At 54.1% G+C, this 7,422-nt stretch overlaps 1 pseudogene; it reads left to right on the plus strand.

Annotated features, from left to right (window-relative positions):
• The first annotated feature begins 5,407 nt into the window (after positions 1 to 5,407).
• LOC122891882 lies at positions 5,408 to 7,180 on the plus strand (annotated as a pseudogene).
• The last annotated feature ends 242 nt before the right edge of the window (positions 7,181 to 7,422 follow it).

Below are 7,422 nucleotides of genomic sequence, written 5' to 3' on the forward strand. Positions count from 1 at the left end.
CCTTCGATTTTCTGAAGTTTTCTCCTTATATCTGGGGCTGACTGACTTGCAAAAGCAAGATTCATTGCCCTCTGATTTTCAGGTGCCTCAGGATTGATCGGGCTATACATTTTATAGGCTTCAATTAGCCTTTCTAGGAAGGCTCCTGGAGACTCATTCTTACCTTGAGTCACTGTACTAATTTTGGATAAATTTATGGGTCTCCTTGCAGCTGCACAGAGGCCTCCCAATAGAGCCTGGCGGTAGAAACGTAAGCTCTCCTTACCTTCATCAGAGTTTGGATCCCAGTCGGGAGATTCCCTCGGGCAGTAGTACTCCATCCGGCGGGGATCGAGGTCCCTGCCAAGTCTCTCGCTTATCACCTTATGGGTTTCTCGCATGATGCGATCCCGTTCTTCCCCATTAAAGAGAGCCATAAGGAGCTGTTGAACATCTACCCAGGTGGGTTGATGAGTAAGAAAAACAGTTTCCAAGAGGCTAATTAAATCCTGAGGGTGATCAGAAAAGGATTTGTGTTGGGTTTTCCAGTTATAGATGTCAGAAGAGGAGAAAGGGATATAGCTTAAGTAAGGCCGCCCTCTCCCCTCTGGTAGAGCAACCTCACGAAGGGGCAGCATCGGCGCAGACCGTACCAGTGAGGTAGAGGGAGGCTGAGGAGGATAGGGGAAAGGGGAAGGATCAGGGCAGTCTCGCCGCATGGTGATCCCATAGGTGGACCCCGACCGTGTATGAGGTGGACTTGTAAAGACATTTTGGGACCGAGAGTCAGATTTAGAAGACAAATAAAGGGGGGTGAATTCCGCATCCTCCATATCTGATGGAGGTAGAACGGTCTTCTTCCCTGAATCCCCCTTATCTGCTTGTTCTGGTTTTGGTGCTCCAACCTGCCTTAGAGGGAGAGAAATAATTTCATTAGCGGGTGGAAGATGGGACTTGAGCCATGACGGTGGCTCTTCTATCAGGTATCGCCAGGCCACAATATATGGTACTTGGTCTCGATGTAGATCCAAGACCTCACTCAGGGTAGAATATATCTGAGTCAAGGCAAACGTTCCTTCCGGTGGCCACCCTGTGGAGAAATTGGGCCATTCTAATTGACAGAGTGTTTTTAGTTTTCCTGGATAAACCTTATCACCTGACTGAGTGGCTTTACCTTGAAAATCTTTGAAATGTTCAAGAACAAGACCTAGGGGTGTCACAGGCCCCTTATTCTCTGTTTGTCCCATTTCTCCAAATACAACAAACAGCACAACAGACAACAACAAAAGAACAAGACAAAAACAAACGTAGACCCAGTGATCCTTATCCAGAGCCTGCTGCTGGGGGGGGCTTTTTTGGTCCACAAAACACCACACAATAGATAACAAAAGAACCAGACAAAGACAACTGCAGACCCAGCGATTCTTACCCAAAATTTGCCACTTATGGCGGCTATTTTCATCCTCCAACCGCCTAAGGGGACTCGAACCCCTCGACCGCCCAGGGGGACTTGAACCCCCTGACCGCGCAGGGGGACTCGAACCCCCCGACCGCCCAGGGGGACTCGAACCCCCCGACCACCCAGGGGGACTCGAACCCCCTGTCGATCTATCAGCAGAGGGATGGGGCGTCCCCGCATCCACTCCAGCCCTGGGGAGCATGGCTGCGTCCAGCTTCTCCCCGGTGGGCTATACCCTGGAGCTCCAACCAGATAGACGGATAGGATCCCAATACCTCGGAACCCAATACTTCGAAACCCAATGCCTCGAAACCCAATACCTCCAAACCCAATACCTCGAAACCCAATACCTCGAAACCCAATACCTCGAAACCCAATACCTTGAAACCCAATACCTCCAAACCCAATACCTCGAAACCCAATACCTCGAAACCCAATAGCTCCGGAGGCTTTTCTTAAAAATTCTGATGCTGGGTCAGTTCTCGTCGTTTGATCCCGGACGAGCCCCCAAATGTTAGGGTCCGTGATCAAAGGAACGAGACTGATACAAAGCGAAGGTCAAGCAAAGCTTTATTTCGCGCCAAGCATCATGAATCGCACTGACCGGTCAGGGCTTTCTTTTATAAAAGATGACAACTTTGACCCCGGCGAGCCTACTCCCAATGAGGTTGCTGACATCTAGGTCGTTTCTCACTGTGTCACTGCTGAGGGTCCTGGAGTGCGGGGCAGGGCCGCTGGCACCGCAGGCGTCGAGGGACCGCTGACAACTGGACCGCAGATGTCTCAGGACCGCAGGCGTCGAGGGACCGCTGACAACTGGACCGCAGATGTCTCAGGACCGCAGGCGTCGAGGGAACGCTGACAACTGGACCGCAGATGTCTCAGGACCGCAGGCGTCGAGGGACCGCTGACAACTGGACCGCAGATGTCTCAGGACCGCAGGCGTCGAGGGACCGCTGACAACTGGACCGCAGATGTCTCAGGACCGCAGGCGTCGAGGGACCGCTGACAACTGGACCGCAGACGACTGGACTGCTGGGCCGCCGGAGGCTGCAGGCTGCAGGCGATGGCTCGGGGCCGCTGCCGGAGGCTGGAAGCTGCAGGCGACGGCGCTCGGGGCCGCCGCCGGAGGCTGGAGGCTGCAGGCGGCGGCGCTCGGGGCCGCCGCCGGAGGCTGGAGGCTGCAGGCGGCGGCGCTCGGGGCCGCCGCCGGAGGCTGGAGGCTGCAGGCGGGGGCGCTCGGGGCCGCCGCCGGAGGCTGGAGGCTGCAGGCGGCGGCGCTCGGGGCCGCCGCCGGAGGCTGGAGGCTGCAGGCGGCGGCGCTCGGGGCCGCCGCCGGAGGCAGCAGGCGGCGGCGCTCGGGGCCGCCGCCAGAGGCTGCAGGCTGCAGGCGGCGGCGCTCGGGGCCGCCGCCGGAGGCTGGAGGCTGCAGGCGGCGGCGCTCGGGGCCGCCGCCGGAGGCTGCAGGGTGCAGGCGGCGGCGCTCGGGGCCGCCGCCGGAGGCTGCAGGCGGCGCTCGGGGCCGCCGCCGGAGGCTGGAGGCTGGAAGCTGCAGGCGGCGGCGCTCGGGGCCGCCGCCGGAGGCTAGACCGCCGGAAGCTGGAAGCTGCAGGCGGCGGTGCTCGGGGCCGCGGGCCGGAGGCTGCAGGCGGCGGCTTGGGGCCGGCGGGAGGCTGGAGACTGCAAACGCGGTTGTAGCTCTTACAAGAGCTGTTACAGCTCTTCTATTCACCGTTGACTCCCCTGCTCTCCGCCGACTTCCACCGCTCTCCGCAGCGCTTCACCGCTCTCTGCCGACTTCACCGCCTTCCGCGGACTTCCACCGCTCTCCGCCGACTTCACCGCTCTCCGCGGACTTCACCGCTCTCCGCGGACTTCACCGCTCTCCGCGGACTCCATCCCTCCTGTAGCAGCCGCTGCTCTCCTGCAGCAGCCCCCGGCCCTCCTGCAGGAGCCCCCCGGCCCTCCTGCAGGAGCCCCCCGGCCCTCCTGCAGGAGCCCCCCTTGGCAGCCTGGCAGAGCAACCTTTATGGGGGTGGTTAAGCCCCGCCCATACACAGGTGGCCAATTGAATTCCAACCTTCCCAGTGGATATACATACGGCCTACTGATTGGATGACTCCACTCAGTCTGACCGAGCGCTTCTGTCTCTGGCACAGGGCCCTGTTTGGAGTCTCCAAACCCAGCAGATTCCTGGATCCCATGCCATTCCTCTTGGAGGAGAAGGAGGGGGTCTCTCCATATCTGCCACTTGTGGAGTCCCTGCTTGAAGAACAGTGGCCTGACTGTGCCTTGGATCACGGTTGAAGGTGACTCCAATCTGAAAGCTTCTTCCTCGGCTCTGTCTCTGTAGTCAGCTTCCCCTGCTCCAGTACTGGGAGCTCTGCCACACACCCCTGATCTTTCTGTGACCCCGTGGGACCTGAGACCACACTGTCCCAGCGAGAGTTCCACCCCTGCTTAGCCTCTGGCACATGTCCTTCAGTGGAGTAGACTTCTGAAAGTCCAATTTTGTGCTCCACTGCTCCACTGCTTGCCAGGAGCTGGCCCCTCCCCCTGTGGTCTACCTTCCTGTCTTTTCAGATTCACTTCTTTGCACATCCTACCTTTCAGAAAGTGGCTGATTTTCTGTTCCTAGAATTGCTGCTCTTCTTCTATCTCCCGTTGAGTTTGTAGGTCTTCAAAATGGTTTGATAACTATCTAGCTGATCTCTTGGGACCTGAGTCATTTAAGTCTGCTACTCCTCTGCCATCTTGCTTTTCCCTCAGGCATCAGTGTTTATTTTATATATTTATGTAGAATTTCTAATGAATCAAATGAACAAAGGACTATAAAACCAAAGCAAATCACCGTCTATTTGTTACCACCTATCTTTAGAAGTATTTAAGACTGTCATTAAAAATGTGCAATACAATTTGAATTAAGAAAAATAAAACACATCACTGAGGAATTCTTGTTCAATGTGACATCAGTGTATCTTCCAGAGGAAAGCCTACAGCAGAGCTAGTGACCAGCCTTTGATAAACTGTAATATAAGTTCATGGGGAGCACATCCTCACTACTCTGGTCAATGTCACTCAAACAAGAAAGGGCAGGAGTCACAATCAATAGAGAAAATATGTCACACAATGGGGTTCAAGCAGGGTTTGCCAATGTTGGCTCTGGGTGTATGGCAGGGTTTTTGAGCAGCTCCAGAACAGTGAAATAGAGCTGCAGAAACTCAGTGAACACAATGGCCACAAGACCTTTAAAACATTCACTGACACACAGTTTCAGAAGTTTTAGCACAAATACAGCTATGTAACAGTTAATGATAGAAGGTGTGAAATGATCTAAAATGGACTTGGTTTATTTTGTGGGAGAGAAAATATGAGTCAAGGAAGGAGTAGGTGAATTTCCTATTGGTCACTGAAAATAGTAGCCATTGAAGGCTCCTTGAAGGCTCCTATCATAGTAAGGACCTCTCTTGGGACCTGTGTTCTTCCAGTGGTCCCAAGGAAGAGATGGCCATGTGAGAGTAGCTTATCTCCTGCTCACCTTATTTCCATTATACTCCTCTCTGATCCTGACAGTGGCACTCACCTGTCATGGCTTTTTCATGGTCTATTATAGCTTATTTGGTTATGTGTACATTTCCTTCACTTAATGCAACATGATACCATCATTCATTGAATGAATATTGACCTTTTTACTCCATCCAGCAGTCCATCCCACTTTGTGCAGTTACTTGTTCTTCCTTTTGGCCTAAAGTCACTTTCTTGTACGTGGTAAGTTTAGCTGTGCCTTTTATACTGACAGAATAGATGGAGAGTAGTATTCATCTGTTGTAAGGGCCTTGTGAATCATATACTGTTTTTTTTTAATCAGAGTCTTTTCCAGTAATGATTTAAGATTGCATTTTCAGCTCTTTGCTTACTATCATATCATACAGTTATATTAAGAGTAAATGTGAGAAGCAGCTTCTAGGCCCCTTGTAGAACCTCTGTCAGGTTCAGCCTACTCGCCTCTACTCCAGCCTCCACTCCAGCCTCCACCATGTCCGTCAGGGTGACCCAGAAGTCCTACAAGGTGTCCACCTCCGGCCCCCGGGCCTTCAGCAGCCGCTCCTACACCAGCGGGCCTGGCTCCCGCATCAGCTCGTCCGCCTTCTCCCGGGTGGGCGGCAGCTTCCGGGGGGGCCTGAACAGCAGCATGAGTGTGGTCGGGGGCTACGGCGGCGGGGCAGGGGGTATGGGGGGCATCACGGCCGTCTCAGTGAACCAGAGCCTGCTGAGCCCCCTTAAGCTGGAAGTGGATCCCAACATCCAAGCTGTGCGCACCCAGGAGAAGGAGCAGATCAAGACCCTCAACAAAAATTTGCCTCGTTCATCGACAAGGTGAGGCACCTGGAGCAGCAGAACAAAGTTCTGGAGACCAAGTGGAGCCTCCTACAGCAGCAGAAGACCGCGCGGAGCAACATAGACAACATGTTCGAGAGCTACATCAGCAACCTCCGGCGGCAGCTGGACACCCTGGGCCAGGAGAAGCTGAAGCTGGAGGTGGAGCTTGGCAACATGCAGGGGCTGGTGGAGGACTTCAAGAATAAATATGAGGAGGAGATCAAAGAACGTGCAGACATGGAGAATGAATTTGTCCTCATCAAGAAGGATGTGGACGAAGCTTACATGAACAAGGTTGAACTCGAGTCCCGCCTGGAAGGGCTGACCGACGAGATCAACTTCTTAAGGCAGATCCGTGAGCTGCAGTCCCAGATCTCGGACACGTCTGTGGTCCTATCCATGGACAACAGCCGCTCCCTGGACCTGGACGGCATCATCTCCGAGGTCAAGGCCCAGTATGAGGACATCGCCAACCGTAGCCGGGCTGAGGCTGAGACCATGTACCAGATCAAGTACGAGGAGCTGCAGACATTGGCTGGGAAGCATGGGGATGACCTCCGTCGCACGAAGATGGAGATTTCTGAGATGAATCGGAGCATCAGCCGACTCCAGGCTGAGATTGAGGCCCTCAGAAACCGAGGGCTGCCCTGGAGGCTGCCATTGCCGATGCTGAGCAGCGCGGGGAGCTGGCTGTTAAGGATGCCAATGGCAAGGTGGCCGAGCTGGAGGCCGCCCTGCAGCGAGCCAAGCAGGACATGGCCCGTCAGCTGCGCGAGTACCAGGAGCTCATGAACGTCAAGTTGGCCCTGGACATTGAGATTGCCACCTACCGCAAGCTGTTGGAGGGCGAGGAGAGCCAGCTGGAGTCTGGGATGCAGAACATGAGTATCCATACTAAGACCACCAGCGGCTTCTCAGGTGGCCTGAGCTCGACCTATGGAGCCCTCCCAAGCCCTAGCCTCAACTATGGCCTGAGCTCCTTTCAGTCCAGCTTTGGCCCCTCCGGGTCCTTCAGCCGTGGCAGCTCCTCCAAGGCTGTGGTGGTGAAGAAGATTGAGACCCGTGACGGGAAGCTGGTGTCCGAGTCGTCTGATGTCCTGTCCAAGTGAACAACCACTGTGGTCCCACCCAGCCTCCCTGCTCTCATGGCTGCCATAGAGCCTTTGGGGGAAGGAGTTGTGCAGGGAAGCACTGGGAACAGGAGACTCACCTAAGACTCACTCAGCCCCAGTCCTCAGCCTGCCCCTGGGGGTGGTTCTGCTGCCCTGGGTACCCCTTCTTGTCCATGCCTCCAACTAAAAGCCAATTTGAGTGTCTTGTCCCAAATAAAGTCTCAGCTGGCTCTGTCAAAAAAAAAAAAAAGAGTAAATGCTTTGATATTTACACTACTAATATAACAGATCAAATTTATATTTGCTTCTTTTTATTGACTAGGGAGAGAATTCATTAATCTTTGAAATAGTTCATTTGGAACTTTATTAAATAAATACAATGGATATTTGAGAATATAATTTAAGTGGTAGTTAAGAGGGGTAAGAAGTCAGCAGTGTTGCTTACCTCTTGTGTCCCCCTCACCTTTGTTACTTACCTCTTATTCCAGTTGT

Source organism: Neovison vison, chromosome 12 (assembly GCF_020171115.1).
Source record: "Neovison vison isolate M4711 chromosome 12, ASM_NN_V1, whole genome shotgun sequence".
NCBI lineage: Eukaryota > Metazoa > Chordata > Mammalia > Carnivora > Mustelidae > Neogale > Neogale vison.